General features: G+C 36.4%; 1 protein-coding gene across 1 annotated transcript in view; it reads right to left on the bottom strand.

Annotated features, from left to right (window-relative positions):
• Window positions 1–9120: 9120 nt before the first annotated feature.
• Window positions 9121–12500, bottom strand: part of LOC125041469 (TLC domain-containing protein 2-like) — a 38527-nt gene continuing 35147 nt past the window's right edge. The window contains exon 6 of the mRNA XM_047636456.1: window positions 9121–12500. This exon is cut by the window's right edge and continues 422 nt beyond it. The gene's annotated coding sequence lies outside the window, so the exon portion shown is untranslated.

Below are 12500 nucleotides of genomic sequence, written 5' to 3'. Positions count from 1 at the left end.
TTTTCCAAGGTTCTTTTGGCTATGTGCCAAGCAAACCAAAACTTTTTTGACAGACAAACTACGAGGATGAACCTTAGGTCCATCACTATGATCCAGAACTATGGCCCAGTCAAAACAATGGAAGCACTCTGACTCACCACCACCACCAAATAAAAGGCACGTGTCGCACCCTCAGCAGGCAAGGTCGTGCTAACACTATTTTGGGACCAGCATGTAGTGATGATTGAGTTACAGGAGTTTACTTCGCTTCACTGCTACAGAAATTGCGGGAGGCTATGAATACCAAGAGGCGCAGAATATAACCAAAGGTGTTGCCAACGCCCCTGTTCACAACTATCATATGGTTCAGATGTTTCCAAGATGATGAGACACTGATTTCTGAAGCCATAAATACAACCTGCAGACTTCTACAGGCGAGGAATCCACAGCTGCATAAAACGATGGGATAAGTGTGTCACTCTTGGTAAGACCTACGTAGAGAAAGACTAATATCTGCCATGGAAGTGGGTCAAGGGAAATCTTTAGTGTGTGTGTGTGTGTGTGTGTGTGTGTGTGTGTGTGTGTGTGTGTGTGTGTGTGTGTGTGTGTGTGTGTGTGTGTGTGTACGTGTACGTGTACGTGTACGTGTATGTGTATGTGTGTGTGTGCATGCGTGTGTGTGTATCTACCTATTTCTCTATGTATAAATATATCTTACTAATCATCTGTCTCTCTATATATATCTATATATATATTTATATATATATATAAATATATACCACAAGCAATTTTTAGATGTTTAAATGTATTAATATAATTGCAAATGTCCCTTAAAATTAGTTTCAAAAGGTTTCACTATAACCTTACATCAAAAGAATTAATTCAACTAGGAATTTCAATGAGGCCAAGTAATGAATAATGAGAGGTATTGGTTAACAGTAATAAATAATGAGTTATTGCTTTAACCCAATGCCGCCGGGGAAAATTTATAAAAAATGGGGAAAATGCTGTGCTCATTTTTTATATTATTTTGTGAAATGTCTCTGCACATAGATGGCTCTGCTAGTGCTTAGCCACAAAGGAGTCAATTAGTAGACCTTGTGACCTTACCTGATTCGAATTGGCAGGATTTTCATCTCGCTTGACATTATTGCTTGAGTTTATAAAGTCATTTGAAATAAAGTAAAACCTGTTATTACAGATCCTTTTGCATTTTATAGTGCTTTGCCTGCACCTTCAGTGCTCTTATTTTTGCAGGTGACACGAGACTACAGTAGGCGTAGTCAGCACCCCACCTCAGACCCGCAGCTCTCTACTACACTAGGGTAGCCCATGTGGGCTTTGACCCCTGGGTAGGGAGGCCCAGTTTTTCTTTTTTTGGGCGCACTTTTTCTTTTAGTCCAAATTCTTTTCCCCTTCATGTGACTTTCCTGAGCCTACCGTACTTCCCTGTGAACCCCCATATTCGCTTCGGTTGAGCATTGAATTACTGTCCTTCGCCTAGGCAAGTTCGACAGTAAGGAGGTGTCCTCCACATAACTCGGTCCATCTATGGTACTGGAGAACACAACCAGGCTTCCACTAGGGGGGGGGGGGGAGACGGAAAACTGCCTTACTCTCTTAGCTATTGTAGTTAGGTTGATACCATAAGTTAAGAGTTTTTGATCTCCTTAGGACTACGGTTTCGGGCTAAGGGGTCGGACCTGGTCCGATACCCAGGATGAATGATACCCCGGCTACCCCTTCTCCTCCTCATGACCACTCTATGACCATTTCGACTGTGAACAACGGAACCCCTACTAATGACAAACCTAGAAGACCTCTTTTCAAAATCCCCACCGAGAATGCAAGGTTCGTGAATGTTAAATGCGTGAATGAAAATCAATCGCTTTTGAACATGAACCCCTTTATCATCAAAAAGGTCCTTGATGGTCAAGTGGACGGCGATTTTGATATTGTCAAAAAATTGCGAGATGGAACCCCTACTAATGACAAACCTAGAAGACCTCTTTTCAAAATCCCCACCGAGAATGCAAGGTTCGCGAATGTTAAATGCGTGAATGAAAATCAATCGCTTTGGAACATGAACCCCTTTATCATCAAAAAGGTCCTTGATGGTCAAATGGACGGCGATTTTGATATTGTCAAAAAATTGCGAGATGGAAGCCTCCTTGTTAAAGTACAATATAACTCCCAGATTTACTTAAAATTCATGATCTCCGAGTTAGAGAAACTATTCCTATTGGCCCAAATACCTGTAAGGGAGTAATCTTTCACAGGGATTTGAGGACAATGGAAGAAAGTGAAATACCCGAGAGCATGAAGGACCAAGACGTAGTGGACGTTCATCGTATGATCAAGATGGATGGGAATGTGCGAACGAAAACTGGTCTGTGTTTTTTTACCTTTGCTTTGAATAAAATCCCTGAGTATATCAATGTCAGATATGAACGTGTCCAAGTAAGACCTTACATCCAAAAGCCAATGAATTGTAATAGATGCCAAAAATTCGGACACACCTCATTAAGAAGTAATGATAAAGACTTAAATAAATTTGTTTGCCGTAAATGTACTGAAGCCCATGACATCATCACACGTACTAGTCAGATTTCCAAATGTGCTAACTGTGGAGGTCCCCATTAGTCAGGCTCTGCTGAGTGCAGCAGCCTGAAAAAGGAGACTGAGACATTAGCATATGTGAGAAAGCATGAAGTTAGTTATACTGAAGCTAGGAGGAAAGTGGAAAGTTTGAAATACAAACCCTATACTTCCTATGTAACCTACATCACCCCTAGTGCAAGTAATGTCAGTCAACAGCTTGCAGCTAAGGTTAAAGAAACTGCTGACTGAAGCAAATCGTTAAAGAATTAAAGTATATCAATTGACTATCTTGGTCGATCAAATGGCTGCATCAAACCAGCATAAACATCCTAAGGATTCTGATACCGAATCACAGTCCGGATCGCACCTCCCTGTCCGGGATACTCCTGTGAGGACTTCGCATGGCTCGCAATCGGTTTCTCGAGAGAGAAGCAGGCCGCAATCTGCCAGTCGTCTCCCTCGCCAGGAGGTGCAGGACATGGAGTTTTCTGTCTCCAAACCCTCCCGAGAGAGGTCTCCGGGAAGCGAGGGAGAGGATGAGCGTCCTTCCCATAAAAAGAAAAAAAAATGGCGGACAAGGCACTTCTAAACCCCATAAAACGTAATCTTCGCGTTGACCATTAAACAATGGAACTGTCGAAGTCTTAGATCTAAAGTAAATGACCTTAAATTATTTGCCTCGTCCTAAGCGCCCGCCCTAACTGTCGTTTCGCTGAGGAACTACCGTTTTTATGTCGGAGGAATCGTGAGAGAAGGGGTAGGGTGGAGTCGCCATTTACATCTACCAAAGCTTCCCTTTTACTGAAGTGACTATTGATTCTACTTTGGAGTTTGTCGCATGCAAAGTAAGAACTTAATGGCACGTATCTGACTATATGTTCAGTTTATTGCCCACCTGATAATGTGATAATCTATGATGAGCTCTTTCCTCTTCAGGATAGTCTGCCACAAAATAAAGTAATTCTAGGTGATTTTAATGCTCACCATACGTTATGGGGTTACCTGCGGGTGGATGGTAGAGGTGAGCAAGTAGTTAAGTTGATTAACGAGTCTGATTTAGTCCTTCTGAACGATGGTAGTTCGACGCGGGTGGACGATAATACCGGTAATTTGATCTTTGTTGACAACACTGGTCTCTTCATCAATAGCAGCCAAGTGCCTGTGGCACACCATTGACGACTCGTTGGGAAGCGACCGTCTTCCTACTTTTATTGAATATTCATGCGACACAGTGAGAACGCCTTCAGTACCTAAATTTAACGTAAAAAGAGCAAACTGGGTCGCCTTCACAAGGATTGTCAAGCTCGAACTTGTTGGAGAAACCATTCATGATAAAGTAAACAATATTCAGTATTCGATTTTAGAAGCTGCATTGCTATCCATTCCTAAAACTTCGACAGATAGCGATAAGCATAGAGTTCCATGGTGGACACCAGATTGCCGCAGGGCGCTGTGCCAACGCAATAGGGCCTACAGGCTTTTCAAAAATAATATCAATAACAAGAACTTTTGCAACTACAAAGAAGTAAGACCTAGGGTTCGTAGAATAATAAGACAAGCAGAAAGAGACTCCTGGCAGAGCTTTGTCTCTACAATTAACAGCACTACAAAAATATCAGAGGATTGGTCCACTGTCAATAAAATAAATGAGAAAAAAACATCTTTAAAAATTAATAACATCATGCACGAGGGTACTAATTTCGATTCACCTAGAGACATTGCTAATGCGCTCGCCAGGCAATTCTCTCATACAAGCAGCTCAGACAATTACCATCCTGCATTCCTGACCACAAGGAACCGGCAGTGCTGCAACCTATTCACTTGATTATAATAAAGATCTAACAATGGATGAGCTTGTCCGAACCCTAGAAGACTGTAGAGGAACATCCCCAGGCCCCGATGAGATTCGATATGAGGTGATAAGCATCTTAATCATGATGCTATGATTAAGTTGTTAAAAGTGTACAATGAAATTTGGAAAAGCCATACTTTTCCAAACTCATGGCACTTCGCCCACATCATTCCCGTATTGAAAGGAGGGGGTAATCCCAGATCTGCCATCTACTACCGACCAATTGCGTTGACAAGTTGCTTATGCAAGGTCATGGAACGAATTGTTAACATTAGGCTATTGCATTTTTAAAAATCCAGTAATTTCCTAGTTGACGAGCAGTGCGGCTTCCGAAAAGGACGCCAAACTCTCGATCAACTAGTAAAACTGGACAGTCATATTAAAGAGGCAATTGCCCAAAAAAATGATTTCAGTATTTTTAGATAGAGAAAAAGCCTACAACATGACATGGCGATATGGCCTACTCAGAAAACTTTAAGCTTATGGATTACTTGCCTTGTTATATTCTAAATTTAATTTCTGACAGAACTTTCGCTTTCAAATTATTTTCTGATAATGTCACTTTTTCAGACATTTTTGTCCAGGTAAACAGGGTCCCACAAGGAAGCGTCTTGTCACCAACATTATTTCTATGTATGATAAATGACATCTTACCAGCTCCCCCTCGGAATCTTAAATACTCACTGTACGCTGATGACTGTGCATTATGGCATTCCAGCAGTAAGGCAGAATACTCAGCAAATCACATCCAACTGGCACTGGATATGATTCATAACTGGGGCCTCCTATGGAGTTTTTAAGTTTTCCACAAGAAAGAGTATTGGGGTATTTTTTTCACATAGGAGGAAGCCGAACATCAAGCTAACTCTAGACAATCACCCAATACCTATTCAAAATTCTCCCTAGATTTCTTGGTGTACTCCATGATCGTAGACTTAATTGGAAAGACCACGTTGGTCAGTTAAAGAATAAATGTCAAAGAGCACTAAATCTATTAAAGTGCATTTCTGGTAATAAATGGGGAGCTGACAGAAAGTCTTTGCTAATGATATATAAAGCCATGATTAGGTCTAAAGTAGATTATGGGTCAACCGTGTATGGCTCGGCATCGAAGACAAGTTTGAAAGGTTTGGATGCTGTACAGAATGCTTGTTTGTGTGTGTGGTGGAGCCCTAAAATGTACTCGGTATATTAGCACTGACCTATGTTGCAAAAGTGGCTCGAGACCCGAGCCACCCGAGCCACCCTAATGGCAATAGAGGTACTAGGCCCTTTGTCGGTATAGATCTCTACCATCAATACCCTGGTTCAGTCAAACATAGTGCCATGGGAAACCCCCAACTTTTCCATCATGGAAGCCTGGCTTCCATCGGCCATGGCGCCGGAGGTGGAGGTACGCCAGAGGTTCAGAGAGATCCTTATTTAACATCTCCCTTTTTTCATATATATACCGACGGCTCCAAGACAGATGAGTCATATGTATACCGACGGCTCCAAGACAGATGCGTGTGTGGGTGCGGGTGTATGGTCGACTGAATGTGAATTTAAGTTCAGACTGCCGAATCATACATCAATCTTTCTTGCTGAACTTTTTGCCATCGATAAAGCTATCGATTTTGCACTATCGACGACCCACAACAGAAGTTATTTTTTCAGATTCATTAAATTCACTTATAGCTATTAAATTATTAGAAACCACTAAAAATGAACTGCTGGGTAATATCATTCATAAGTTACATGGTGCCAACAAATCAATCAAGCTAATAATGGGTACCAGGCCACTCTGATATCCATGGTAATGAATAGGCTGACAAATTGGCTGGGTCAACTAACGTTCTGGACATTAACATAAGTTCGTACAGATCTCAGGTGTTTTGTGTCTCTTATAAAAGCAAAAATACATCTGTGACAAAGTGAGTGGACCAACTTACAAAAAATAAACAACATAAAACAAGAACAGAACAGTGGGATACATCCCACAGGAATGTAAGAAGGGAGGACGTGGTTTTGGCCTGTCTCTGGGTCAATGCCACTAGAATCACCCACCTCACTCCCTATATAAAAAGAACTTTCCCTCCACCCTTTACCGTATATCAACAATACACCCAAAATACAATAACAATAGACAATAAATATCTGAGAATAAAAAATAAAAGTTTTACATCAAATCTTTAATCAAACAATGAAAAAATAATAAGTAAAGTAATCACTTTTCTAAGGGAGACAAAAACTTTATGACCTTATGCAGATTAAGAGAATGAATAGGATCCATTGGCTTAATAACCTTGGCCACATGCTGTTGGTTGATAGCCAAGAAATCCAACAAAGAAAGAAAGAAATTGATGATGTTATTTTTATTATAAACATTATAATTACTATAATGTTATAAACATTAGTAACAGCAAAATAAGATGACATCAAATATTTTCGTAAATCAAAGAAAAGGGTAAACGGGTGAAACAGGCAGTACTCATAATTGGTTCATTGGTGACTTAGTACAAGTGTAGCATCTATGTGTAAAAACAATTAAACGAGTAACTCAGTGGGCATGGCACATACATACACATCATGTCCATTGGCAAATAATCAATAGTCCCATCTTATTAATTATCTGAATCATTTCTTATCCCAGCTGATGTAAGTAGTGGGTATATATGACATAACAAAGAGAATGATACACATTTTATATTTATATTTTTTTCATGACAAAATAATAACAACAAAACTAAAACTTTGCATGGCATCTTCCAGTTAATTAATACAAATCAGGCTCAGAGAAGCAAAACAAACAATATATACAACATAGAATATTAACATTTCCTGTCAACTAAGTAAACACATCATACAAAGGAAAATATTTAAACAAGAAATATCTTACTATACACAGAAGCAAGTTGGTAAAAATAGGTTGTATTTAACTTCACATCCACATATGGCCAAAAACATTATAGTATACATTTAGGGTTCCAAAGTTAATGTTTTTTTCTTAAAGATGGTTTAATATCTACCATGTCATTAAAAAGGAAGCTATGAAAGTCAATTCTCTAAATACATATTATGTGTAATCACTATGTGCCTGAAATTATTCCCTTCATGAAGGCACATTCAAGTTCAGCATCAGATTTATTTAAAAAAGAAAAAACATAAGGCAGAGAATAAGAAGAGGTTAACAAGTTTTTTTTTGTTTTTTTTTTTTCATAATCTCTGACAAGATAAATAACATCAGTCAAAATTATATTTTATTTCCTTGTAATCTTTGGGTAGCAGCCTTGGGTATCATCAACATCATTCACAGGAAAAACAAGTTTGTCATATAACTGTGAACACCGAGTGCAGTATCATTCTATAAGTACCCAAATATTTCATTTCCATTTCTATTTCATTGTAACTTTTCTAAGTTGAGTTTTATGCTGAGCCCAACAGCATGGTCAATTGGATACTATATTCACATATCAACACATTACTGATAAAATATTAAGTTTCTGGAAAATCTTCCTAGAAAAATGTAAATCAATAAAAAAATAAAAGCATTGCCATAATACGTAAGATTCCATAAGTATGAGGTATTTCTGACATTATCCTAACAATATCACCACATAATTGAAAGTTAACATATACTTAAACCTCAATTAACAATTACCAAAATGAATTAACAGTAACAGAAAATGTGTATGTTTAAGTGTATATTGCGTACCAAATGATAAACTTAAAACAGGAACTGACAGAATGATACCTTTTCCTCACCAGAGTCTAATGTATACAGGGAAATGTTTATATGATCTGTGTAGGTATGATTTCCTCATCCTCAAAATGACTACTATTGATAAAAATAAACAAAATACAGGGAATCACATTTGAGTCACATATATGTAACTATTTATGAGAGTTTACTTCAGTCCCCGTTTTAAATAGATATATTACTAATAGCAAAGAGACTATTTGGAATGGAATGTTGAAATATTTTCAGTCCATTCTGAAATTTCTTAATCATTAAATTCATTACAATGGATGGATTCCACATCACCAATCTATTGTAAATTCTATGCAAATTGCACAAAACATTAATATTTTCTGTATAACGAAGGTCCTCAAAGTAACTTCTGGACACTAGTTGAAAAGGAAATATTTCAGACAGACAAGTAAATTTCATATTTTTTTCACAATATTTACATTTAAAAAGTGTGCTTTTATACATATGAACTATTAAAGTTACTTTCCTCTGTAAGTTTAATTGAGAGCTAATGCTAAAAAATTAAAATTATCCTGAGCACAATTCTCTTAAAACATTTGAACAACACCTTGCAGCCTTCTGTGTGTTATGAATTTACTGTATAAAAGTATTTAAGATCCAAAAGTGGAATTAAAAAAACAACTGACAGAATACTGAACAATATTTTCTTAACCCAATGCCGCCAGGGAAAATGAACAAAAAATGGGGAAAATGCTGTGCCTATTTTCTATATTTTTTGTGAAATGTCTGCCCATAGATGGCTCTGCTAGTGCTTAGCCATAAAGGAGTCAATTAGTAGACCTTGTGACCATACCTGAATTTGAAAGTGCTATGAATATCGATGGTGTTATTCTTATTATAAATATTATAATTATTACAATGTTACACATTAGTAACAGCAAAATAAAATAATGTAAAATATTTCATAAATCAAAGAAAAGGGTAAATGGGAGAGACAGGCAGTACTCGTAACTGGCTCATTGGTGACTTAGCACAAGTGTAGCCATCTATGTGTAAAAACAATCAAACAAGTACTCACAGTGGGCATAGCACGTGCGTACACGTCATACCCGTCGGCATTGAGTTAACAAATATTTAGATATTATTATACAGTATAGCATCATAATACCATGAGTCTTCTAATCAGTATGAAAAGTTTAACAAAATTTTTTACTACATATACTTTTAACCATATAATAAACACCGATTCCTAATTTAGTTTAGTCTCTAGAGAAGAATGCTGTCCATTGTAGGGCCAGCAGTCTGCAGGTTTCATGTGGCCTGGCAAGCATATATGAGTGGTCAGTAGGCTTTGTCTGAATTTGAACAAATTGAAGAAATTAATCATGAAAAAATATATCTATATCCAATAAAAACCCATAAACTCCCATTTAGACTGTAGGCAAAAGAACCCATCTCGATTATAAGTTGGGAAAAGACAAACACTGCTTGTTTATCAGGGCAAAATATACAAAATATAATTCATCTCCATGAATTTTATCAAACTGATTTAAGCCATACATATTTCATATGCAATTTTGAACTGAGCTTTATATGCACTTTCATGTATTAATGCAACATGCATTTGTGGTCTTAAGCCCCTTAACATTTAAAATTTGGCCCTTGGACCAAAAAAGGTTGAAGACCCCTGCTACACCATGTTGATAAAATGTTTAAAAAGTACTGTATTGAAAGATAGGCTCATTTAAAAAAAAAAAAAAAAAAATGTAATCATAGAGTGAGTTTTTCTGACACAGTACTAAGGTCAGATTTGTAGTACCTTCATTCACATTTACTAATATAATATAACTCTTTACATACTGAAAATGTTTCATGACTGGTTCAGCTAAATATTTTTCACCCTCAACACTGTTCTAAAATACATTTCTTTTACATGCAATGATGAATTGTAACTGCCAAATTTACACCTTCACTTGCCGCAAACCTAAAACCTTAACTGATAAACAGCCTTACTTTATATACACATTTTTTATATGAAACAGGAAAATTAAGTGTTCTTAGGAATTATCTATAACAGTCAACTAAAAAAATAAATATAGAAAAGAAACTGCACTGTAGACATAAACAACTATTACATGAAAGTAATTCATTAAAACTATGATGCTTTCTCTCAACTGACTGCAATGACATCACAATGTAATCAACCACTTCTGGCAGCCATCATGGTAGAGAGCCCCCCTTCATCTGTTCTAAGTGAGCTTCCCTCTTTCTAAGATCTAACTGTGAAACCTTCCACTAACTACAGCAACAGAGCATGCCAAATAATTTAACAAGCTAAAAAAATACTATTTTGCAAATGAGTTTCTATGTATTATGCAGAAAACAAGCCAGTGATGACATGAAGTATTACCATAATTTAGTGTATGTTAATACATAACACTCCCATTACTATGTCAGTATGAACTTCTATATTCAGCTAATACAAAGTTGAAATTTAAAATTATTAAGCTATGACTGAAAATATTCTTAACTATACCTGGAATATTAGATTACTTATACAAATATTGTAAAATACATATGTAATAAACCATTTAATAACCTTTATCTACAGGACATGGAAAACTACTCAAATCTGGATTTCAAAACAATGATGTGCAAATTATCATCTATTTAAGTTTCAACATTTTCACTTATAATATCCTGAGCAAATTACTCTTAGTCAAGAAGCTTGTCTGTGATACTGTATACGATTACAAAGCAAAGATGTGGCATTCTTAATTCTTAGGTAGCCTCTACATTGGCAGGATGCTGGTTTGTTTGTGTCCTCACTGAATGAACATTTTTATGAGTAATCTGAGAAAATGTTTACTGTCAATTATTTTATGTGACATCATTGAATTGCTTAAACTGTCGGGGCATGAGGAAAGTTTATTATTAACTTCTCCTACAATAGATCATGCTCTCCTACATACACTTGCACTTGTATGCTTGGGATTTTAAACCTTGTTTAAGTTCACTTATGCCAGCTGACAGCCAGTGTGGACACAGCTTTAGTTTGTCTTTTGATATTGATACATTGTTTTTCCTTAAATAAAGGAGTTACCACACTTCAGTGTCAAAAGAAATGGAAGCTCTCTATCTAAATGACTGCTTAGCATAGAGTGAGTCTATGTTGACTGAGTTGACTATGCTAACAGTGTCATATTTGGAACTAGTAATATCCTAACCAAAATTGCCCAAAGGTCCTCTTGTATAGCTATGAAGCTGATTGGTTTATATAAATGTCTGGGTCACTATCCATTTATTCACACCAAGTGTGTTCATAGGCTAAGACTATAATAAGGTTCTTCAATGTGATAATGTTATTTGGAATAAAAGCACATTAATCTTAACACACCACATTACACCTGTAGTCAAAAACAAGATTTTCAAATTAAATCTACTTATTCCATTATTTTCTGACAAATATTAGTTACATAAACACATGTGACCAAACATAGAGCACCAGTGGCAGCAAACAACTTACAGCATAAACTTGATACATCCATTATCATTCATTTATTGATGAAACTATAAATGGACCTCATGAAGAGAGAGGATACAGTTATTTGGGACACAGCTAGCTATTTAACAATTATCTCATAATATCATGTTTTTCACAAAACTATAAGTTGCTGCAAGAATCTAATATTCATATCAGTGGCAACAAAAAATTCAAGAAACAGCCTGTGGCAGACTATCATATGCAGCTTCATCAGTTTCATCAGTTCCAAAATTATATAAATTATATCTAACTTATACAAACCACTCTTTAATACCCAGTATTCTCTATGTCTGTTATCATTTGTAACTATTTAGTTCATATTTGCTATAAAACTAAGAAATAATGGACATGCTATATTTCATAAACTTGACATTAACCAGAAAGTGAGTATGTTTAACATTTCTTTACCATCCCTTCTAAATCCTACTATTTTTTCATTTCATCAGAGGTAAACAGAAAAAAAGTATGACTGCTAACATACTTGGTGTGAATATATGGAGAGCAATTCAAACATTTCTCATTAAGTAATCAGATTCTTAATTACAAAAGAGAGGCAAATTAAGCATGTAATCCGATAATCAAGACTGAGCATTCTCAAAATCTGACACAAAATTAATATCAAATTATATATTCTGCTTTGTTCTTTCTATGTTCTTTGCGCTTTTTCTTTTTCAAACAATTTATAGCATAGTCACATTAATATTGTGCATTTCTAGTATACAAAGTTCAGAGCATTTGATCTCTGAAACATATATAAAAAAGGATTACCTGAGACAAAACCACCGTATTTTTTCAAGGCATTCACTGGTAACTTGGTAACTTTAGCATGCTTT

Source organism: Penaeus chinensis, chromosome 30, assembly GCF_019202785.1.
Source record: "Penaeus chinensis breed Huanghai No. 1 chromosome 30, ASM1920278v2, whole genome shotgun sequence".
NCBI lineage: Eukaryota > Metazoa > Arthropoda > Malacostraca > Decapoda > Penaeidae > Penaeus > Penaeus chinensis.
The sequence above is the reverse complement of the archived record's forward strand: the minus strand, read 5'-3'. Positions and strand labels throughout refer to the sequence as shown.